The sequence below is a fragment of the Cheilinus undulatus genome, linkage group 11, assembly GCF_018320785.1.
Source record: "Cheilinus undulatus linkage group 11, ASM1832078v1, whole genome shotgun sequence".
Lineage (NCBI taxonomy): Eukaryota > Metazoa > Chordata > Actinopteri > Labriformes > Labridae > Cheilinus > Cheilinus undulatus.
This window is the reverse complement of record NC_054875.1, coordinates 43,372,748-43,398,266: the sequence shown is the minus strand read 5'-3', so window position 1 is coordinate 43,398,266 and position 25,519 is coordinate 43,372,748. Positions and strand designations below refer to the sequence as shown.

At 39.2% G+C, this 25,519-nt stretch overlaps 1 protein-coding gene across 8 annotated transcripts in view; it reads left to right on the top strand.

The window, feature by feature from the left end:
• The window catches only part of LOC121517482 (teashirt homolog 2), a 235,374-nt gene that overhangs the window by 94,725 nt on the left and 115,130 nt on the right, over nt 1–25,519 (top strand). The window contains exon 9 of one of the 8 annotated variants that reach the window (XR_005992555.1): nt 9,454–9,938. The exons of the other annotated variants lie outside the window; for them this stretch is intronic. The gene's annotated coding sequence lies outside the window, so the exon portion shown is untranslated. Of the gene's footprint in view, nt 1–9,453; nt 9,939–25,519 lie in introns of those variants that run through there. 8 annotated transcript variants of the gene reach the window in all.

Below are 25,519 nucleotides of genomic sequence, written 5' to 3'. Positions count from 1 at the left end.
ATCTCAGAGCTATCCAAGGATTGCGGTCATTTAGGGGGGAAAAACATGGAGGAGTTTGTTTAGGATGCATACTGCAGCAGCTGATTGATGCATAAGGAATATTCCAGCCACTTATCCACTGTAGTGTGGTGTGATGCCTTGCTTTTTCCTGTGCATACTCTTTCCAAAGTACCCTGCAGAAGGAAACGGTAGCACTAATAAATAGACATATGGGGTATGAGTGTTGAAGACATCTTTACTAGGAGACATTAAAGCCATGTTAGCAGAGGCTGTAGAATATTACACCAGCTAGATGCTCAAAGGAGATTTGGGGATCAGCAATGTGCTGGCTGTTTTTTTCAATGATATGTTTGAATTATTTCTTATGGGTGTGCATAATGGCAATATAAATCTTTCTGGGTGTGCAATTACAAAGACTGGCATGGTCTATTCCCCGCTGGGTGATCGCCTGCGAACAATGACATATTACCGGCTGGCCGGCAGTGGTCATTAAGAACTGATATGGGATTTATGGCCAGTCTTTAAACATGAGATGGCATTAGAGAGATTTGAATACAGTCAAAATGGCACAAAGAAGCCTGCCTGCATGGGCGAGATGGAGCTAATGAAGTGTGCTTGGAAAGCAGGGGGATATAAAGTTATTTTGGGTAAAGCCAATTTCTCATCAAGTAAAATGAGTCTGATTTTAATCACGGCTTGTCAGAGCCCATAACAGGCTTTGCTGTGTTATTGTATTGGTGAGCTTTATGGGGTTGTAATGAGCAAAGTCTGACAATTAATATATTAACACACAGTTCAATTTGTAATAATGGAATGCATGTTGAAAAGCAGATGACAAAATATGAAATATGGAAAGGCAAGGCAAGTGCATTTGTTGAGCACTATTCATACCCGTAACTATTCAGTGTGTTACAGAGTTAAAAAATAGAGCATTTATAACATTAAGAGGGTTAAAGGCAGCAAAAGACCGTTATATTATATACCAAACTCATTCTATCTGATACCAGCACCAATATTTATTTCTTTTTCCATTATAAAGAACTCCAGATGCAGACATACAACAATAAAAACAACATTTGATGAAACATGAAAACATAAAGGCCTTTTTTTTTTGGTCTATAGATACCTAACATATTTTTTTGAACCTACAATGCCTTAATTACAAAGGAGGAGTGGATAGAGTTGGAAACAAGGATTAGAGAACGAGGAATGACATGAGGGAAAGGAGCCACAGATCAGACCTGAACATTGCTCACTGGCATTCATGATGTGCAACCTAACTGTTACATCATCTGTGTCCCAAAAAGTGTTATTAACAATAAAAGTTGAACCAAGCTTTGTCAGTCTGAGCTACAAACAAGACTGTAGAACACTGCTAACAGATTGTGAGCTAAGTATAGAACTAAATAAAAAAGTGACCCTTTTCTATGGTGCTTATACTTTGGAATTGAAATTAATTTTTCTAAATAAATGACAGGTTTGCAGAGTGGTGTCAAACTCAATCACAGCAGGGGTCTGATTCTGAATTTAGGTCTAACCTGAGGGACAAACAGGGTCAACAATTAACCAGAAACTGTCAAACTCATTTCCAAAAGTAAATAAATTATGGGAAAAAACTTAGCATTAATGATAAATGATTCTAAGATTAAAAAAGTCTGAATGAAAAGTTTAAAGGCTAAAAATCTTAGAAAAAAGTCAAAGTAATGTTTTTAAAAGGCATATAAATGAACCAGAAAGCTGCAATCATATTTTGAAGGTCAAAATATGAGATAAAATTCGAAAACATGAGTTCAAAATGTCAAAATATAGGTTAAAATTTTAAACTGTGAATCCAAAATGACAAAATATGGTCAAAGTTAGGTGTTGAAAGGGCAAAAAATGAGGTAAATTTTGAATTAATGACCCGAAAGGATCAAAATATGACTTATAATTTACAATTGTGAGCCCAAAAGGTCAAAATATGAGATAAAAAGTCGTAATCATAAATTTAAGTCGTAACTGTGAGATGCAAATTAAAAATATGAAATGAAAACAAATTAATTTCTTTTCCTAACTTTTTGTCGAGTTACTTTTATTCTTTACTTTTTCAAATTTTTTATGACTCAACAAAGATATTTTAAAGCATTAAAGTTAAAATTACATTTTTATACTTGTGGAAATCTGCAGGGCTCATTACCGTGGACCAGTTATAGTGAAAATATAATATGATCTTGCGGCTGGGTTTAACTGTGCCATGGGCTGGATTCGGCCCCTGGACCTTTAGTTTGACACCCCTGGGTTAGCAGATGGTTTCCTGAGACAATCCTGACAAAAAGCCTATATTAGGATTAAAACACAAATTCCCTTTAAGTGAAGAAACTAAACTAGCTCTCGTAAAGACCAAACACCTTATTACTAAGAACATGTTTAGAATTAAGATGATTAAAAGGGAAAAAACTAACTTTTATAAGGTGAAGCTAATAGCACTTTCATACAATCTATCGATATATGCTGGCAATATTTCTGTAAATACTGGCAGAAATCTTCTGATACCAACATCAAGCTGATATTATTGAGCATCCCTCATTAAAAATTGAATGTATAAAAATGTAAAATAATGTAAGAAAGTGACAAAAGCAGAAATAAGAACTTGGAAACAAAACTTCACCTTAAAGGTCACATACTATGCAAAATACACTTTTTCATAACCTTGCAAAGCAGATGGATACGCCCGCAAAAATACAACATTGGAGTACAAATTCAGCTTGCTGAATTGAAATGGAATCTACTTAACAGTCCACCCCATCCCAACAACTCAGGCTCACAGTTTGCTCCGTTTGTGTAGGTCACAGTCCTAAGCTGTCTTGTAAAAAAAAAAAAAAAACTTCAGCACTCTACCAGTTGTTATTGAAATGCTTCAGACATAACTGAATGTGTGACTTATTCTTATGTGACTATTTATTTTTTGAATTGTTTTGCAATTTCAGATTGTGAGTCAAGCGTTTTGCACAGAATGACTCCTTACTTATGTGGTCGGGATGGCTGTCCCACCCTGTCTGATTCTTTTATTTTTTCTTTTTTTCATTTGGGTACTCACAGATACCAAGTACAAGTACTTTATGATGCCACAACTGTTGTTGACAGAAAGTAAATTTTATTTTCATCAGATGTTCTTCATCCCCCCACTTGACAATTTGTCAGTGCGTAGTTTTCATTCTCCTCTACTTTGCACATCCTTATTTGTTAAGGATGTACTAATGAGGGAGAAAAGCAGTTAAAAAGTGGTGCAAACCCCCTACCAGGCTGGTCTGCATCACTGAGAATCCTAGCATGTTATGGACCATGAAGGGAGAATATGTGATATTTCAGTAATATCAGGTGTTTTGCAGAATGTGATGGTGTCTGGTGTATCATAACAGCATCTTTCAGCATTTCATGGTCAAACTGGTATGTTGGACAGAGCCTTGTTTTAAATCATAAAATGGGTATTATAAGTGTGCCTTACGGTATTTAAATTAATAAGGTCATATAATTGTGTGTTGTGTCTGTCAATAATAGTGAACTATTACTATGAGTAATCATCTCTGCGTGCACACAAAGGAACATTATGATCATATTACATGAATTAGGAATGAAGCCGACAGTACAGTATCATCTCAGCTAGTGTTTCTGCATGCCGACAAAAGCCCTCCATACAACCATCGTACTAATTTCCACCGGCAATTAAGGCGTCTTACATTCCTCACGATACCTGCTGAGAGAGTATAAGGAGCTTAAACATCAGATGTGTTCATTGGAAAGAGAGAAATAAAGACTTTGCCTCATCATATTAGTGCCAGCCCTTAAAGTGACTGTTTATCATGAGGTAGTGCTCAAGGTTTTAATGAGCTCCCTGCCTGTTCTAGTATAATTCCAATTAGTCCCTCCGTCTCATATAATGGCATGATTACCTTGTGAAGCCTCCATTGTTTTCTGTACAAGCCTTGAAAGGAACCCTGACTATTTTAATCTGTTTCCCAGTGGCAGCACACCTGCCAAGCCAGTTACACCTCCTGCAGAATGATCACAGGTATTGGTTCATTAATACAGAGAATGGCAGAGTATGAATCCCCCCCTCCGGTCACACCAAGGGAATAGATGAGAAAATGAATGTTAAAATCAGGAGATGACTACATTTCTCTTTCACTATATAGTCACACCACTCGAATATGTTGACTAAGAAGTAGGAGGAGTCTGCACAGAAAAGCAACAGTATTTTACATTTATCTTTTATTTTTCTTATACTTGAACTGCTTGAAAATCTGAGCTCACTTATTATAAAGTGCGACTGATCTCAGTCAAAGTGATAACAAAACCCTGCAGCTGTGTCAGCCTCTAAAGAAAGGCCCATTACCTCAATTTTGGTCGCTCTCTTTTCAGAGGGAGAGAGGAGAAGGAGCTATTTTTGATCCAAACCCAGGCAAGAGGAGAATGAGTCATTAGCAGGAGCCATTTGCTCTGTCATCTTGTTTGGACAGCCTGTGGCTTCCTCTTCAAGACAGTTCTGGTTCTGAAAGGAAATGCACTCAGTTTGTTCCCCACAGCCGCAGTGTTCTCCACATTTGACTGATTTTATGGACTGTTTAGAAGAAGCACACTAAGCCAACAGAAGGTCATCCGCCTGTCTAGTGATGGCTGTTTTGGAACTGCTTGTTTGGCATTGTGGCCACCATCATGGTGGTGTTTTTGAACCAGAAGTGACCCTTTCTGGATGAGATTACAGAGCTGAGGAGACACACAGAGCAGGGTTGCCAAGTCTTTTGATGCCATTTCTGATCATTTGATGATCAATAGTATTGAAAAGTGTCCAAGCTCTTAAAAAAAGGACAGAATTTCAGTCATATTTTTATAACCAATAATGAGCAAACATCCTCTTAATTGAACAAAAAACATCCACAATGTACTAAATGTTGCAATTGGATTAGTGCAGTTATGCAGTATGCATGAGTTTGTCTGCAACTCTTTATTTAACAAAATACATTTTATCTAGTACTGGTTTTCTGCAATTTCCATTTTGTTTCTGTTGTATAAAAAGAGGTATTTACATAGTTAGATTTTTAACTTCTAGTGTTTGAAGCTTTAAAAAAATCTAGTGTTGGGACAGCCACAGCAGAAAACTGTCAAAACTCTACAGTTCGACTTCAGAGGAAACATCTGCAAATAGCTTTGGCCAGTGGTTTCCAACTTTTTTTCCCAAGGCACACCTAAGATCAAGCCAAAATTTCAAGGCCCACCAACAAACATGCTACAGTAAATTGAGCATATAGCCTTAGCACAGGTTGGCCATGAAGTTAAGAACTGCTATGTTATGAGATCAGCTGGTCTCCAGCAAGCCCTCATCAGCTGACAACCAGCTGATTTGCTTTTAAGCATGCTATTGGCTAATTGCACTCATGCTGCCGTATTTAAACTGCTCTAACCTGGCTATGCTTTGTGGCACCCTCTGCAGCCCCCCTCCACCCCAGCTCCTCCTTGCACCATTTGCACCATTTGAGAACCACTAGCTTAGGCCAAAGGAAATGTGTACCCTTTCTAGTAGCATATTTATTTTACTTAAAGGGATTTTTTCTGGTATTTTTGAATTTGGGTTAAATAAAGTACCCAGCGATAGCGGTGCTATTATCCTCCAACGATTTTAGTGTGCATCTCTCTGTTAGACAGGACACGCTTGGGGACCTAGGCTATGCAGCTATGTTGACGGTTATAGTTTTTCTGTGTAATATAGCGATTTTCAGGTACAAATAGGCCAAAAAATTGCATTTCCTCAATTGTAAGCCATACTGAAAATTCTGCAATAGTCCCCTAGAAAGCCTTTATGTTTGGCACTATTTTGCAATGCAAGCTTTCGCTACTGGCTACATGCTCTTCTGCCTCAGCATTTCTGATGAGCTGATGGGTCTGTAGGCTTAATCTGAGACAAAAACCAATTTAACTAAAACTTTTTATTTCAGCTCTGTTTTCCACTTCAATGGCTCACATATTGTTTTATACGGTAAAAGTATTTTGTAAGTAGAGTGAGGTACTGTATAAGTAGCTTGTCTAATCACTAGGGGTGTAGATCACCAGTTTCATCATGATACGATACAATATCCATTCTCAGAACAACAATTCGATATTTACCGATATCACAAAGTCTGCCACGATTCGATTTTGATTTGATTCAATTTAGAGGCCTGCGATCGATATCAGACAATATTATGAACCCATTTACCACAATCTGTTACTTTTCACATGAAGGAAAAAAACACAAAATTGATACTCTCTTGGCTGCTAGCCATTACCTGCTATCCACACCTAGCGGTGTTGTGACTAGTTGATGGGCGGAAACTGTCATAACCAAGCACGTGGGGGGACTTCAAAATAAAAACGTAAGGTAAAAATGGTGATTAATATCAATGTTAATGCTTTCAATTGATTTGACTGAATCATTGCTCAAACAATCGATATATCGATCCAGATCGATGAATCGTTACACCCCTACTAATTACCAGCCATTAGGAGGATAAAGCGACAGCCATTGACTTACTTGGATGATTTACATTCAAGTCCTCTGGTTCGGTTCCAGTTTATCCTCAGAAAGTTCAATAAAGTCTGTAAAACATCAATGTTCAGTAAGAGAGGGAACTCTGGATGGGGAGTGATGCATGCTGCCACCGTCTTTGAGCCGCTGTTGTTGATCAGAAATGTCCTGATGACATGTTTTTGAATCCCATTAGTGAAAGCAGCACCTCTACATGTTTGTGGGTATGGGCTCACACTTTACACACTTATAGGTTCTTTGGAGATGACATCCTGCAGCAGTGGAGAATACTCCTTAGGGGTAAGAGGTGGTTTGTACATAGAGAAACGCTACAATAAAGGCCATGTGTTCAGCAGTGCCAAGCATTGAAATTGTGAAAACAATAATCTTCTTTATTTATTTGCTACTATTGTGTCCTGATAGTGGTGAAATATTCAGCAGGCAGAAAGTTAAAATTAAAAAGCTCTTCATTTGGCAACAGTTTTGCTTCTTAATAGGGATTAAGTAATGACAGGATGGGGGAAAGGAAACTGGCACTCAAACAGGAGCTAGCTGCTAACACTAGCGAGCTGTTTCATAGCACAGGCTCGTTTGTGAACAGCGATTTTCACTCGCATTTTACCCCACAGGTTTATTCCTTCACCATTTTAATTGACAGTTTCTTTTATAAAAAAAAATAAGTTTTTTTTATATGTTAAATGGGCTCAGCTAGGCTTTTAGCTTGGTACAAGACTCTTCAAGGCTCTTAATTGACTTAATCTGGATAGATGACGCTAGGAGGTCTGCAGGACTGAGTAATTTTTTTTTAGTTGACTGCCTGAACGCCAGGTAAATCTGTTAACCTGTGGTAAAAATCACTTTTTTTTAAAGTGTAGTGATCGTTCTTATTTTTTGTAGAAATTTTCTAATGATTATTGCAGCGTAGAGATTGATTTGGACCTCCTGATCCCCAACGGACATTAAGGAAAATGTGTTTGCGAACAGCTTTCTGGTATTGGCGGGACTTTTCATATTGTGCCTTCCAACATGGAATATGAGGTGAGTAAGTGTAAAGAAAGTAATATTTAGCAGGAGCTTTAAAGCATATTTAATTCTACTGTGAATGTGGGCATTTTAATACAGAGCTCACATGAAAATACCTCACCTTTGAAGGCAGCCTGAAGTGGCACGTAGTGGAACTGCAGTTTTTTGCACCTTTGCATGGCTTCAATTTGTCAGCCATTGTGATTGCTGCTTGGCTGGTTTATTATGAAACCCATATAACAATTATCCAATAATTATGATGTATCAGTGATAAAATTTGTCAGGCAGCCGTATTAGAAGATGCACAAGACTAAAATCTGCAGCAGCAAACAAATATCTGAAGTAATGTTGATGTTACATTCTTCCCTGCTGAGAGCAGCCTGCTCTTATACCATAGTATCTCTGCCATGTATGTGGGTAATTGATTCAGAGCTCTGAGAGACTCTGTCTTCCACTAGAAATGTTTCATTCAAATCATAATTTAACAGGGTATCAGCAACAACGAGCACAATAGGAGGGGATGGTAATAGCCAGAACCTAAAACTGAATTTAGATTTTCTCTGCGATTTGACACTCGTGCTGAATAAGAGACAGGAGGGAAGAAATGGTAATCTGCAAGAAAACCCTTAAAAGAATCAATTTGGCAAGGTGTCTGCGAATGTGACTTTATCCGGCACTGTGATTCCGACTGTCTCCTGCAAGAGTGGGATGACTGTCTTTCTTCCCCGCTGACAGGCAGACCCGGGCCAAATTGACAGTTCTTTAAAGCGCCTGACAGAAAGCCGCATTAATTAAGTCATTGCTGGACTTTAATTGTGTTAAGAAGTTGAAAAAAAAAATCTAATATGAGAAAAGGTTACCAAGTCCTCCGTGGTGTCAGATTTTCTACTTTCTATGAATATTAATGTGCCTAATGAAGACAATCTTCGCTTCATCTCCCCATTGTTCTGTATTCAGGTGCCAAGCTTTCAGCGCCATTGATTTGTTGTTAAAGAACAAATATGTCACGGGAGAAAATGACTGCCACGTCTTTTATCTTAAATTTATCAAGAAAAACGCCTCTCTTTTCAGTTGAAGTGTGGATTTTTCTTAGTTGTTTAAAAAGATTTTAGCTGAGTGAGTGTCATGCGAAAGTTGTCAAGGTGTTTGGGTGTTAATTAGATGTGGTAAGCCAATTTTACTGTTCCACTGTGAACCAGGAACAAAAGGAAATTTTATTTTATGAGCAGCTTTGGAGGAAAAATAAATACAAAGCCAGCAAAAATGAGTCTTTGTCTTTAGCTAGTGAAACATCTTTAGATGGCAAATTTGCCTTAACGTGATTCGTTTTAGACGTAGCCGAGGTGCGACTGACTGCAATAACTGGCACATGAAGTCTTGTGATTTGATATTTGATGGCAAGGTACAACTTCTTTGTGGCTGCCGCCGAGCCCGGAGGGGAGAGCAACACCACGCGCTCCCCAAACTTCAATATTAACCAAGCATCATGATTGCCAGGCATATTGAAGAGACAGAAATTCAAATGAACCTCTCCCCTCACCCGTGATAAGACGACCTGAGTCCTTGTGAAAGATGAGCTATGGCTATTTCTGGAGAACGAAGAGCTCACTCTCGCCACAGGGCAAACCCTGAATAGCCAGGGTTGGAATTACTTGAAAAGAGGGACTGGCTGATGCACTTGGCACTTGTCATTGAAGGAGTGTCTTTTGTTCCTAACACCATAGATCTCCATCTTTAAGAAAGCTGTACAAAAGGACTGGTGTATTTGTGAATCCTTTTGTGAAAAATTAACACACGCATGTTACCAAAAGGGAAAAGGCTTGTGTCAGAAATTAATCTTGTAACATCTCTGAATTTTTGCAAACCTGGCTCATGCATGTTTTTTTCCTCAGAACGTCCTCGTCTTGGACGGCCGATGAAAAGAGAGCAGTCACTATAGCTAATTTATGTCGTGGGCTGGGTGTACACACAAAGTGTGAAGGATGAGGAGCTACGGCGCATGTGGACGTGCCTTTATTGCTTCTGACAGAGACGGCTTCTTTCTGATGTCATCCCTGCGCACATGTGGGAGTCGATGAAGTTCACATTGTTTCCCATCAGAGGAGAGATGCTCTCACACAGAGGAGGAATCAGTCAAAGCTGTACCGAGATCAAGTCTCAGACATAATCAATTTAATGCTTCCTTCAACAGGGAGCTGTTGTTTCATCTGTTTCAAGAGTGTATGGTAATTAAGGCCAAGATCATCCTATTCGCTAAATGTCATCAATGATTCAGTGTTCTGGAAACTTTTCAGCTTAAAAATGCATGTTATGTACTTCCTGTCATTTAAGGCCCTGTCTTTGACCTGGAACTAACAATGGATTTCCTTTAAAGCTCCTATGAGGAGTCTTTAAATACACTTTTATAAACACTGATCAATCTTTGTGACCGACAGAAGCAAACAAGACTGTCAGGGACAAGACTGACCATTTCTATACTGTAATTTTAATGCCTACTAGTGCTGCCACAGGGTAGGTGTCAGCCCGGATGTGTCATAGCACATTGCAGAAACGACCTTTTTTAAACAGCAGAAAGAGTGAGAGTTCACACTGTGTGTAAAAATAAGAGATAAGAAGCACCAGGTTTCTGGTGCTTCTTATCTGAAACCTGGTGCTACAGTCATTCAGACTCTCTTCTTCATTTTCTAAGTCTGTGCACATGCGCTGTGCAGCAAAGCATGACGTGAAGATGGAACAGCCTACCATTGGTTGTCACAGCCCAGTTGCAATGCATTCTGGGATATAAACAGACAATATGGCAGCGGGGCTAACTAGTGTAGCTATCTTACTGAAGCAACGATTGAAAAATGGATTATAAAAGGATAAAAAGACGTCCAGTATCAGAGTTACTGGTGTGGATTTAATCTTTAAAGACCCCTGAAAGTCAGCAAAGTCCCAGGCACGACAGAAAACATTCTGCAAGAGCTACGAATGCATGGATAACATCATTAGAAAGGTGCAACTGAGAGCTTTCAGAGGAAAAAACATGCAAGTGCCTAAAAGTTATAGTTCAAAAGTTACCAAGCAATTTACAAAGGGTGTTCCTGTGGCATGGATCTGTGCTGCATGAACCCCAAGGGTTAAACTGCACTAAATATAAGAACAGACCTATCTTAGGCAGGAAACACAGAGTCCAGTTTAAATCAATCTACATAGAAACTATTAACGCCCCCCCCCCCCCCCGAATTTCCTTTCACACTTTTTCTTTTTTTATTTGGCAGAAATAGGCTTCCATATGTAAAGGTAAGGGAAAAGTTAGAAAATAGTCTAAGACTGAGAACAACTGATTTGTATTTGTATAGGAATTTGATTCTTCTACTTATAAATAGTTGTAGATTGGTGTGTTATGAATGCTCTTTTAAGAATACTATGAGAAAAACACAAGATTTTGCATTTTTTTGTTAATGAAAATATGAAAACTTTTATTTTATTGACCTATTTAATGCTGTGACACACATTTTATGTCCTCTAAAAGTAAAAAATAAACATTTAAAATGAAATAAAAATAAGATAATGTAATGTAGACACCAGGGTAGTATTTCTTTAGCCAAGAGCAAATGTACCAAGATTATTTAGGTTGTTGTTTTTAGGCTAAAGCAGCAGATTGTGATTTAAATAATGCTACACTGATTCTCTATATGTAACTTTAACTCCAGTTACTTAAGTGAATAAACTCAACATTTATGTGGACAGAAAAGAGATGGATTGTGGCTTTAAGGCTCCTCCCTGCAACGATTTATGTTACATGAAGCAGATTTTTCAAAGGTAACTCTGCAGGGGGAACTTCTTCCTCAGATTTACTCTTGGTTCCCATGTGCTGTGAACCACCCTCGTTTTTATTTATGAGCAAAGTTTAACTTCTGCCTTTGTGCTGCAGTGATTATAATCTTGACACTGCGCCATTATGAATCAAGTATAATAGCTTTGCAGCCTTTAGATTATCTTTTTGTACGCGTTGTAGTTTTAATAAAGATTATAATAATAGTGATAAAAACAATCATTATTTACTGCGTTTTTGCCGACCCTTAATTGTACGCGGACTGACCCAAAAAAGACACAGGAGAACAAATGAAGAGCAGCATCAGAGGGAAAGTAATGAAACGTCTTTCAACAACACTTTGTCTCCTTTCCTTTGGCCAAGTCTGGGATACCTATTAACATTCCCTTTAAATTATTCATTCTGATGGATAAAACACCTCCACAATTAATTGCATGTGAGCCACCCAACCCCCTTAAATCTGTTGAAGAGGCTGAAATTCACAGCGTGCTCTCGTTAAATGTATCATTTCCTTTACAGTGGATTTTTTGAAATACGGAGCTGATTATAAAATAACTTCAGTGTAAATAAAGTGAAATGGATGGATGCTGATTAATGGGCTTGGCATGAAATATTCTCTCTTCATCAGGACCCCCCTTCTGTAATAATACGCCATGCAGAGACAGAGTAAAAGGAAAGACACCCTTCTGATATGAAACTTTGTGTATTCTGTTTCATGGACGAGTAAATGAGTACCACACGACAGGCACACTCATGTAAATTACATCAGATTTTCAACCTTGCACCATCCACTGTGAAAACAGCATTCAGTGTCATTTATTAATCATAGATATCATAGATATATGCAGTATTCATTATTTTACACAGACTATGTAGTGTCTTTTCTGTCAGCAGTTCATTTTTAAATTTAAATACAACTCCATTTAAAAACTCCTACATTAAATGTGTTTTAAAGGTGAGTCAAGTTGGCCTCAGAGGATCTGAGATTTGCTTTGCAGTGTGTACAAAGTGATTGCACGTCAGGTTGTATGTTTAACCATCTTAAAATTAAAAATAATCTTTAAAAGAAGCTGAATTATGTCTGTGGAGAGATGGACCTTTCAGAGATGGAGCTGATGTGAGCTGCCACTTAAGAGTGAAGTATAGAGCTCCACAGGCAGCCGTTACTGTGGTTCACTATTGGTGAACATATTTTCAGCGCAGTTCTTTGCTCTTAGAAACTTCCGCTATCGCTCTATCCCAGTGGTTTCCAACTTTTTCCTAAGGACCCCCCTACTTGCATCTAAGAAAAGCCGAGGCCCCCATGACCCACTTTGAAAAAGTACACTCACTTTCGATTGTTTTCATTGACTAAATCCAATCATAAAAGGCCTACAGACACTTGTTCTTGAAAAAAGATCTATGTATAAACCATTATTATGACAGTTTATTAGAACCACTCCAGAAAAAAATAGGAGGATCTGTTAATATTCATGAAAAAAAAAAAAAATTCTGAAGTTTTACCTCTTTTAAACCTGCGGTAGCGCCGGCGCTCCCATTTGCATATCTATTTTTTACTGTGGGTAGAATTGCAAGGATGAGACGTAATGTTGATATAGTGATGATTTACGATTGTGAGCTCATGCATGGTGTTGTTTGTTGAAGTTGACTGGATGCTTTGCTGTGATTCCAGATGTTTGGATCGATCTACTCTATGTGAAAATAGACATGGGGCACATCTCTATTGGAGAAGAGTGTAATGGTGCTTCCTGGGTGCTCTGGAAATTAACTGGGGCGTGTGCAGTGTTACTGAAGAAATAGACTTCAATGGGAGCAATTTGCTCTGCAGTGCACTTCGTTAGCAGGTTGCAGCGCATGCGGAAAGTTTACAGTCCAGACCAGGGGTGTCCACACTTTTTCAACTGAGAGCCACATACAGAATATATGAGTGTTGGGGCCACTTTTATATCCACAAGGTGAGGTATGTGAGCGTTTGTTTAAATGTAGGTTAAGATATGCTTAGTGACTGTTTATGCCTAAGTAACTCACATAATTTATAGCTATAAATATTTCTTTATTAGCAGTTATTAATTAGCACTTGTTGCTGTAATTTATATTTGGCAGGGAGAGCAAAGCAGGACAACTAGGGCTAAATGATTTGGGAAAAAAATCTAATTGCGATTTTTTTTCCCAGAAAGATAAGCAGAAAGCGTGCTTGGAGCAAATCAACTGGCCATCAGGTGATAAGTTCTTGCTTGAGGTCAGCTGATGCAGTTATGATCCTAGCTACCACTGGCTCCGCCCCTGGAATGTTCTTGATCCTGCTATTTGCTGCTGTAACCCATCATGGAGTTAGAAAACAAGACAGTGTTAATTTTGGCAGCTATTTTTAATTTTAGTCTTGGTCTTTTGATCTCATGCCTGTTAGTTTTAGTCTGTTTTTAGTCGACGAAAACTCAAAAACATTTTAGTTTTAGTTTTCTAGTTTTAGTCCAAGCATTTACGTATGTTCTTGCCTAAATCTCATACCAAATCGTGGTAGTGTGTTCTTTGCACTCTGCCAAACCTGGGGTCCCTGCTCTCTACAGCTGAGAGGCAGAATAGCTACAGATGCATTGTTTTTTGACAGATTTACCCACAGTGGAGAAATATCTTGGATCTTGAATGTCCTTTGAAAACTACTAAATTACATTTTAGTCTAGTTTCAGTCATCTTGACGAAAACTGAACTTAGTTTTTGTCAGTTTTAGTCATCACAGATCTATTTTTGTCTAGTTTTAGTCTAGTTTTTGTCATGGAGTACAAGGCTGTCGACAAATAGCTTTAGTCATAGTTTTAGTTGACGAAATTAACACTGAAACAAGACATTGTTATTATTTTGGTTGCCAATGTGTTTATCATGCACAGTTTTGTCTCAATTTAGTCATCTTCAAATGTGGGCCAGTATTTCATTTTATTTCTAGAATTTGCTGCTGGCCAATCAAAATTGGACCATGGGCCACAATCCAGGCCGTTTTTTGGACAGCCCTGGTTTAGACCACATTTGGCCAAAAATTAGGATAAAAAAAATACTAAGAAATAGTTTGGCCAGCCGGTCAGTCTTGTTGCTGCCTACCAGGGTGGCACAAGGTAATTTGCAGGGAGGGACTATTCATTGTTGTTGATAAATTGTGTGTTGTAGAAATGGTGAGATCTTACAAAACATGTAGAAGTTGTATCTGGTTTAAATGGTTGAAAAAACTGAAATATGAGTATTACAGTGAAGTGTTGGACTTTAAACGAGTAAACAGGAATAAATAGGCCGAAAATGTGCACTAAACAAAGAAATCCAATTAAACAGACACAGTCCTGACATGTTCCATCTCTACTCTAAAGTCTTCCTCCTCTCCGGTGACTTGCTGAGCGCTGATGTTGTTCCCACATGCAGAGGAAAAGCTATCACATTTGTTCCTAACAGTCAAGGATGAGTCAGGCACACACTGCAGTATTGATGCAGAATAGAAACATAAAGGCAGACTGATGGCTGCTACTAAACTGATGTTAGTGTCAGTATTGACGTTTTTGGACAACGCCATTTAAAAAAAAATGCAAACTCAAGAAGTTTAGTGAAAAAAAACTCCTGCTGTAAGCAGAGAGGGAAAATAAGCATTGTGTTTCTGTAAAAGTGTGCAGAAGCTCATCCAGGAAGAAGAGAGTGCTGCCCGGCTATTTATTGCTACGCTGCTGAATGCAACGCCAGCTCGAAAGGCTTCAAATCATTGGGGAGATTGTTAGGCTTCTGTGAAAATTACGGAAATGCAGGGGAAATGGATGAGCAACACTTCATAACAATTAATCAGGGGCGGCTGATTAATAAAGTTCATTTTTTATTCTCGATGATTCAGGGGATTATCAAAAGGACACTGTCCTTGTCATTTTGATTAACAAACCCATCCTCGCTCTGGAGGAGGACGCGCTGAAGGGAGACGCTTTCTTTCGCCCATAAAATAAATATTGAATGAGAATATTAACTCGTTAACCTTGACAAGTATTTGTAATTTTCATAAGGGGGTAAACCAGCAGATTCAGCACAAAAACTGCTGTGGGGGTTTGAGAAAAGGCACGGGGAAGAGAGGCAAGGAGTGGGGGCCGACAACACACACAACAAATTAGAGAGAATGAAGAATGCTACTGCATGAATCCTGTCATTTTTATGGGCTGCAATGATTAATTTGTTTGTTCAAATTCTCAATTAAGCCAGGAGGAAGTGGCAGAATTAGAAAAGGAGAGCAGTGCAGCGTTGTCTTGGCTTTGCAAGCGCTCTGGGGAGATATAGCCCTACCTGATCTCAGGTCATCAGGCGGCTCTGCAGACAGCCTGCAGCAGGGGTGTGGTGCACGTCTCCAAGATTCATCTCAAACAGCACCGGAAAAAAAATGTAAATCACAATATTTCGTCAGCCAGCTCCTGATAAATCACTCTGCCTTTTTCTTTCATTTGTCCAGGTCGCCTTGTCAAGGGTAATGCCCTTAAAATGTCAATTGTCAGTGTGAGCATGCATCGCATTAGACACAAAGTACAGTTCACCACACACAAAAACAGCAGTCAGTCGCAGTGTTGTACAGAAAGAAATAAAATATGGAGCTTGCACTTCCCTTTTCCCTGGAGACCCTGTGCTCTTATTATTTGTCAGAGTGACAGATGTTTTTCAAATGATGGTGTCTCATGTGTGCTGAACTTCTACCAAAGCCCTGCCGTGAGAGACTGCCAGACGTTATTCACCATCTGATGGTGGAAACCTCCACGGACCGAATCCCTGTGCTGTGAGGCTTTCTGCAGGGAAGCCTCGGCAACACAAGGAGAGGTTGTCAGGGTGGTCTGCTGAGGTGATTGCAACACTTTGTTGAGCAACAGTACGCCTGAAACTGGACCTGTGTGTACAGTATAGACCACACAGAGCAAAGCAACACAAAACTCAAAATCCACAGTGAGGTTTAAAGAGGGCAGGACAATATATTAAGTCTTTAGGACATAAGAGATGTAGGGTAAGAGAATTTGTTGTTACTGATGTGGTTTATACCATTTGAAAAAACAAAGATGTCAGGCCTAATGCTCAATGGAGAGATTGTTTACAGTAAGAACCACTACTAATTATTTGCCTATCGACAAGATAATCTGAAAATCCAACGTTTTGGTTTCATGGATGAATTTTACTTAACGAGAGTGAAAAGCCTTCCTGATTTGCACTTGGAGCTTCTTGTAACACTTTCTGGGATTGCGTCATAGTGCAGCGGGAACTAAGAAGGGCACTTTTAACTGCTTTTCTCCCTCATTATGTGTAATTCAACCATGAAACCAAAACAACACTTTGCTGTTTAGTAAATACACCAAATGGAGTGCAGTTTTGTCAGAGTCCTCAATTCACAACACAAAGTAAAGTCGAGTTTACACTGTGGGATTTCAAGCTGACCATACGACAGTCGTGCCAAAATGTCATCTCATGCTGTGCGACTGAATCACTTACGACGCACGACCATTGTTCCCGACCTGAGTGCTCACACTGTACGAGTGAAGTCGGGACAGACTATGACAGAAATCTGCGGAGTTTCCTTTTTAAAAATTTTACACACTGAGGGTAAAGTGTTTCCAGTCATATGCTCTATCTCTCCTGCTCCCTCTCTCCCGCTATCTCTCTGTCCCACACACACAATCAGCATCACCATCTGTGTCAGCTGCAGGTCCGTGGTTAGGAATATTTCCTGCTTGTTTATTTCCTTTATTATGGATATCAGAAAGTCATTCTAGCTGTTGTGATGGTAATTTAGGACATTATCTGACTGTTTACAAAGGTAAACAATCCCCCAAAAATGTATATTTTGCTTGCGTTTCTGCTCTCACCGTAAAGTATCTGGAGTCCTACGACCAAAATATCAAACATGCCAGAAATTCAGGTCAGGAGCAGGTCATCGTTTGGGTCGTAGTTTGGCCATGGTTGGCTGTACCCCCTTGAACACAGCACGACAAACGATGTGCAATCCGACTGAAAGTCGGCCCAACTTCAAATTGAGCAGTGCGACTCAAAATTTGTCCCTGAATTGCAGGAAAATCACAGTGTACACCCGGCTTAAGACACAGCTGTGGAAACAATAGGCAATGCACCTTGCTGTTCTCAACCTGGAAATGTCTGAAGGGGCCACACCATCATGTGAGTGAGGAGGTGGAATGCTGTGTTATGCACCTTCACAATTCTTGCATCCATTGAACCTGTGAGTTTTTGGAGAGTTTCTGCTTAAATTTCTTTGCAAGATGTCAGAATATCCTCCCAGAGCTGCTGTTTTGATGTGAACTGCCTCCCACCCTCATAGTTGTTTTGCTTGAGGATACTCCAAAGGTTCTCAGTAGGGTTGAGGTCAGGGGAGGATGAGTCTTCATGTATTTCTGGGCCCACTGCAACCGTTTCTGCTTGTGAGCATTGGTTAGGGGTGGGTGAATAGTAGGTTTATGCATGACCGCAAGCCTCGGCAGGATCCTGCACCTTGAGGTTTGTGGGACTCCAGAGGCACCAGCAGCTTCAAATACCTGTCTGCTGCTTTGTAATGACATTTTAGCAGCTTCTCTCTTAATCCGATAAATTTGTCTGGCAGAACCCTTCCTCTTTATGCCTTTATCTGCCTGAACCCATCTGTGCTCAGCCACAAGTTTCTTCACAGTATGATGATCGTGCCTAAGTTTTAATGAAATATCTAATGTTTTCATAGTTTGTTCAAGGCATAACACTATTTGTAGCTTTCCACAGCAGAGAGATAATTTTTCTTTCCCATATTGCTTGAAACCTGTGGCCTGCTTAATAATGTGGAACATCCTTTTTAAAGACCCTGTAAAGTGAAAATAGATCTGTATTTAGGTTTGTTGTATGATAGCTCACTGTGTTATGAACCACCAGGTCAAATTTCAGTCAATTAAAGCATCTCTAAGTTTATAAGATTAAGCTTCAAAATCAAGAAAAATGAAGCAGTAAAATCTGCTCCAGGATGGTATGGGTGTGTCTGTTGAATGAGCTGAAACCACGCCCACTCAGGACAAATATGATCCTCTCAAATCACTCCGTTAGCCAGCCTCTTTACCTTTTGTTGACCTTAGAAGAAAAGACAAAGTCTGTTTTCTGGCTCAAATCTCTGTTATGATGCTTTAAATGATCCATAGGCCGCTGTAGCTGATAAATTTGGCAAATTTACCTCACAATGAACAAAAAAGCAGCATTTAACTGACTGTTAACTTTTAATAAAGGCAGTGACATCAGTTAACAACAGACTGTACTGAGATGAACTGCTCTGTTATTTTATCTTGTAGTGTTAGAGGGGCGAGCTCATTCCCCACCCACATTAAACCCATCCAAGAAAGAGGTGAAAAATTTTCTAACAGTCTAAATCCAAAATTCAGTCACATGCAGATCTCAGTGTTCTCACATGTTTACAGCAACTGAATTCCAACATACAGTACCTAGTATGTTAAGACATAAACTTTGGATTTCACTTTACAGGGTCTTTACGTAGTTTTCCTTTCATTGGGCTTACCTGGCAAACTAATTCTCACAGGTGTCTGAGATTGATTTCAGTGATCCAAAGAGCCCTGAGACACAATACCATCCACGAGTTTCATTGAAAAACAAAAAATTGAATGTTTATGACACTAAAATACAATTTACATAGTAATTTGGAATGCTGTGCATTAAACATTTCAAATAAAAAATATTTGATCTATTGTAACTTTGAATTTAGGAGCATTAATATTATCTTTTTAAATCAAACAATATTTGACGTGTTTGATGCCAGGGCAACAGAAATGGAAGTCCTTAAAAAATCATGGAGTTATTATTTTAATGCTAAAAACAATGCAGGCAAACTGCACACTGTCTAAATTGCAAAAATATGTTGGCAGCTTTTTGGTAATGTGGTTGGAGCTGGCCGTGCAACCCTGGATGGTCCAGATGGATGGAGGATGGTTGGTAGATGGCCACCATGTTCCAACAAGTCTGCAACATCAGCAAGGAAGGGGCGGAGTCATGTTTTGGGCTGGAATCGTGGGGAGGGAGCTGGTAGGCCCCTTTGGGGTCCCTGAAGTTGTGAAAATGACCTTGGCAAAGCATATATAGTTTTTTACTGAACACTTTCTTCCATGGTACAAAAAGAAGAACTGTGTCTTCCGTAGCAAAATTATCTTCATGCACGACAATGCACCATCTCATGCTGCAAAGAGTACCTCTGAGTCATTGGCTGCTATGGGCATAAAGGAAGAGAAACTAAAGGTGTGGGCCCCATCCTCCCCTGACCCCAACCCTATTGAGAAATGTTGCCAATGCATTTGTGCAATTTTGGCTCTGCTTTTTCTCTTTTAATTTAAAATATGGCTGGATCATTAAGTTTCTGTACTGTTTGATACCATTGATCATTAACTTATGGAGATAGGATTATTTTGTAACATGGTTTCTGAGAGTATTAAAATGTTGTCAGCCTCAGTCTACAGAAGTGTTGCTAATGTTTTTGCACAATTTATGCACTATGACAGTCATTTGTTATTTCTTTACAGTACAAAAATATACACCTGAACAACATCGGGGTTTTTGCTCCATATTTCCCAGCCCTAACTTATAGCCAGAGATGATTCTATAGAGAGAATTTCTGCTGAGAATTTGTTTTTGGCTGCTGCAACCAAAACTATTTACAGCGCTCAGACATAAATAAAACAAATTTCCAAGTTCCTCTGACAGTTTAGCTCCACAGGCTGAAGGGAAAGAGAGGTCATTTTTTTGCTATGTGCATTTTTATCTCCATGTGGGAGGAAAACACTCAGGTAGCATCACGGAGCTAAAATAGTTTTAGCGGGTGGTTGTGGAAATATGCAGCGTCTGCCTGCACACAGAGGGTCAACGAGGTATTTCTGCTGCTCTCTTTCTCACCTGCAGCTCCAAACATGAAGGCCCGAACAGACTGCCAATTTCATAGAACAGATACCTTTGAGATCTTTATTAATGAGTAATGGACACTTTTAGAAACATGATAAAGTTTACCTGACTGCTTTGACAATGTTTAACCTAGAGAAGCATAGCAGCTCATGTTTGAAATACCTAGCAGGAGGATATCCCAGAGCAAATGAGCTATTTTTATTCTGATACATTTATGTAAGCTCTGCAGCATTGTACAGTCACACTTTCTTAACATAATACCTGAACTTCTTACTGTAAAACAGCTCATTTTAGTGGATGTAACTGTATCAGTTTGCCTTTGCTGAAACGCTCATGCAGAGCCAGGCTTACACGGCATGGAAGTACTGAAACCAACACTAGCTTTGGATGGAAACAGATCTGCCCAGTATGATCGTATTAATCTAAGGGTAGCAGGGAGCTACAGTATGAGCTTCACCTGACTACATCATGAGCAAAGCATGTCCTTTATACCCAGGCCTCTGTCTGGTAAACCACAAGCATCCTGGCTCAGGAAGGCTTGCTTTTTTTCTGCAAAATCTTTTTCTTAGAAATCTTGATTAATTCAGACTTTTGCAGTGTGCTTATTGGGAATTCTCTTCCTGGGATAATGATAAAACTTTTAAAATCCAACCTGGAAACTCACTTTTTTTCCTTGAGTTTTGTTTCTGCATGAAGGATGGGTTTTAACTCTTCATTTTCTATCAATCTTAATGTTTTTGTTCTGCGATCATGTTGCTTTTACATTTGTCTTACTTTTTATTGTTTTTACTTTAAAAATAGACAATGATACAGTTGCAATTAGTGACCTTCTTTGGGGAAGACGGGACAATTTGTGGATTTGCAGATGGCCAGAGTGGCTGATGGCTGAGTTTAAGTTCCCTTTTTAACTAGACAGCACTGATTGACTTTGCAAAATACCTGCAGCAATAAATCAGTTACTCATCATTTTTAAATGGCTTATTACAATAATAATATGAGGTGCAATAAATAAAAATAAAGAGAGCATTTTAGCTATAAATCACAGTTTTTATGTCTGTCTGTTTTTGGATATTTAGATTTTTTTTCTCTAGATAATGGGAGCGTTGCAGAGAGCTAGCTTGCGCTTCCCTTACAGCATCAAATACTTTGTCCTTTATACCCAGTTCTCTGTCTGACAGGTAAACAGAATGCTTTGCAAAACATTGCTATTTTACATGGAATATATTTTTCTTTGTAATTGTGGTGCCATGCATTTATTGTAAGTTTGGTTGTTGTGATAATGATAAAATCATGACCAGTTGCCTCCTTGAGGAAGATTTGCAGATTACCAGTGAAGTTGCTGATGGCTCTTGTTGAGTTTCACTCCCTTTTTTTAACTAGAGTATGCACTGATTTGTACATTTGCAAAGGATCTGCAACAACAAATCAATCATTAGTTTATTGATTGATGCTGTGCTTTTGGGAAGTTTCATAAATGTATTCTTTGGGCTTTATGACTTCATTGCATAGGTCTTTGCACACTAACCCACACACTGATGTGATCTTTTAAAAAGAATACTAATGTGTTTACTTTTTTCTTTACAGAGCAAGTCGCAGTGCGAGGCAAAATTGTCTTTTACTGTAATGAAAAAAGGAGTGATCATTCTGTGGCTGTTTCCCTGACAAGGAAAACCCTGCATCCATCCACGCCTGACATAGAGGTTATTTGTACAAGCTTGTGCATCACGTTGCTGTACAAAGTTGGACGGAGAGAGAGCGCAACTTTTTTTTTTTCAATCTCTGTCTGTGAGGACAATTTTGGTCTTTATCCCTGATGTCCAGTGATTGATATCCCCATAATACATGGGCAAATCACAGTGTTTAGAGTGAAAGTTGAAGTGCAGGAGAGGGAGGGAAAGGAGCTGCAGCTGCTGCCCTGAAAAGTCCTTTGTCCATTCAAACTATTTTGGAAGATAAAAAAAAAACCCCACAAAAGTCATGCCAGATGAAAGTTTCAGTGTCATATTGTGCAAACACAACTATCACAGTGTAAAACCTATTTATTAACATGTAGGAATTTTTTGACAAAAAAGCTGACCCAGTGCTTAAAGGCCGAAAGACAGAGGAGACAGACATAAACAAGGTTCTGAGAATGGGCAATGCTGTGGTGACATGCTGAGAGCTGGAGTCAAACTTAGGCCACCTTATCCAAGGACTAAAGCCTCTGTACATGGAGCATGCAACCATATAATTTACCTAAAAGCTGGAGACCAATTGTGCAAATTAAGGCGGATTCTGATACCAATGTTGACAATAAAAATTTAGCCATTACTGTTGCTTTTTACGGGTCAATTTAGTCTTTTTCTGGTTCTGTACTGATAGTTAGTGATGGAACCGATGAGCATTAGAAATGATAAACAAAATGTACTAAAAGAGGCAAAGGCAAAATTGCTTGATCAAAACAGAGGCAAAAAAACACAATTTTGCACTAACTCTGTCAACACAAGAAACAGCAGAAAAACAGGAAGTGGTGCCACGCTCTCTATCTCAGAGGCAGCCAGACCTCAGAGTAGTGCTTGTGTGATGTCTAGCCAATCAGATAGCATCGTGGGCCTGACAATGGGTTTAACTGTGAGTGAAAACAAAGTGAGAGATGAAGACACATGTTGTAGTGGAGCCAAAGTAGTGCAGTAGTTTTAGTTCTTTTGGTTTAAGACTCCCAGAATGCTGACAGGTCACAGTTCCTCCTGTGTTTGACTATGAAACCAGATTAGAGTTCATAAAACAAGTGACTTATTTCTGCCAGATTTCTGCCTCATAAAAAACTGTTGATGTGATCAGGGATAAATCAAAATCAACTAGCACATGTAAGCTGTAACAGAGCGTTTTTATGTGTAACTGTTATTCTAAATATTTTAAATCTTCTCTGATTGATCAGATCATAAGATTGAGCTTCACTTTTCTGCATCAGAATGTTGTAAAAGTACGTCTGTAATACTCGGGCCTGCATGTATTGCTGAGTGGGAAAGCTCTAAAAAGGTTTTCTGTTGTATTGTGATAAATTCTGACTTTTGCGATGTGTTAATTGCGAAAGCTCTTATTGTGATAATGGTGAAATGTGATTAATTGCACAGCCTTAATACTGAAGTATGCTGGTGTTTGGCCTGTGCTTTATTCTTTTGACACAGCTCATTTAAAGTCAAGTATTTCCTTCAATTCTGTTTATTTTATTAGACTCCTTCCACTTCTGCTCAGTTAAATATTTGTTTGCCTCTCTAAGAGCTTTATAATATTGAAAATCAGACACAAAGATAAGTCTAAAGCATTCAAGTGTAACAAAAATCATCCTGAGAGTGGCTCTTTCTGTTCTACATACGCTGCAGATTCTTCAGGCAAAAGTGCAACTTTGTTATTGTGTTTACGACCATTATATGATTTTTGTAATGAAATCACAGTGTGTTTTCCGGACCAGTGGGTGCTTTTAATAGTGTTGGCCACCTTTTCTTTTTTTCCAATTCAAGGTGTCCTCTGTTGGGCATGTATATCCAGAGCAGCAGCATTGACTAGAGCCAGCACTCGTGAAGCGAAAATGCTTATTAGTCAAACAGTCCCCATCGGAATAATGCCACGGTCAGCCGCTGGTGAGGGATAACTCTGTGCGGATGACACTCTGGAGCCTATTCTGTAGGGGATCTGCTTTAGTACAGCGCGCACAAACATGATGTATGGACACACAAGCAGAGAAGCATCATGGGACCACACAATGGAGGAGCTGCAGATGAGTTAGTGTAGCGAGAGCGGGGCCTGCATCCAATGTGCTCTTCAAAACAATGACAGTATGTTCTAGTTTCTGTTCAACGATCCGTTTGCCCCGGCAACCTTGATCAGATCCTGTCTGCAAAAAGTGAGCTGCAAGGAAAGAATGTGAAATAAGTGTGCTGTATAATGTCAAATATTAAAGTCCTACACTCAGCAGAATCAATTTAAACAAACAGCAGCAGTAAAAACAAAGACCTATATGGTCATTAGAGCTGCTTGTATGTGTGTTTCATGGTGACTAAAGGTAAAAACAGTAGCTACACAATGAACAGCAGCTGGAAACCAGGCAAACACATCGGCAAACCAGGATCAATCAGATGAATTTGGAATTTTGTAGCTTCTCTCTACTTTCCTGCACCGCCCTGTGAACTCCCAACTGACATTTTGTGTTGCTTTTGTTGTTTTCGGTTACACACAGCTGCAGAGAATATTAAACAGGGTTGCAAAAAAGAGCAGAAATAGGTTCACACAATTGGAGAAAGGACACAGATTCTAATCACTGATTAATGAGCTGATTTAGCATGATGCAAGGAGAACAAATGAGAAGGGCAGCACATGAAATTCTGGGTAAAATGACGTTTAGCATCAGCCCAGCCATGATCAGCTGATGGTCAGCTGATCCTAATTATCACCTTCCATCTCCCACAGCCAATCACAGCTCCTTCTCTCAACACAGTGGTCCATTCAAATATGACTTATGACATCCCTACTTACATTAATGGTGATGCACCAAGCTGCTCCTACTGGCAAAGCTTAACCTCCTCCACCCCAGCCTCCTCCTTTCTAGCATGAAACTTGTTGCATCCTCATATGGATTAATTGCGTTTGAACAGATTTTATTGTATTCATTATGCATTGTCATGAATATGACTGTCCATATGGGGATTTCTAGCCTTGCTCTCCCTGTAAAGTCAAACTGCTTGACTAATCCAGGGAGCATCTCTTGAGCAGAGCCTTCTCTGCCAAGTAGACCATCCATTTTGAAATAAAATGGTTAAATGTATGATGAGAGTGTTCCTGATTAAACTGCTTGTTTTTGGGGTTTTTTTTGTTGTTGTTTTTTTTGTTTTTTTTTGCACTGGCGGTATCCACAGCCTTAGGGGCCAGGGTAAGCGAAAAGTTTGGGTGCGCTTACTTTCCAATCTTATTTTCTGTTTGTGGTGCAATTATACTGCAGCATTTTCGGCTGTTTTGAATGGTGTCATCCTTACACGGACAATTCTTGAAATGATCCTGTGTTTATGGAAAACTTTTTCAAAACTACACAGAAATATATTGTTTTCCTCTCTGTGAGGACAAGGCTTTAGTTTGAGAATGCTTTTCACCGGGGCTGTTTGCTTGGTCAGATAAGTTCCTCCTCCATTGTTGATGTTGACAAAGCTGATAGGGGAAGTCCCGCCCTTTCTCAATTGTGATTGATTGTT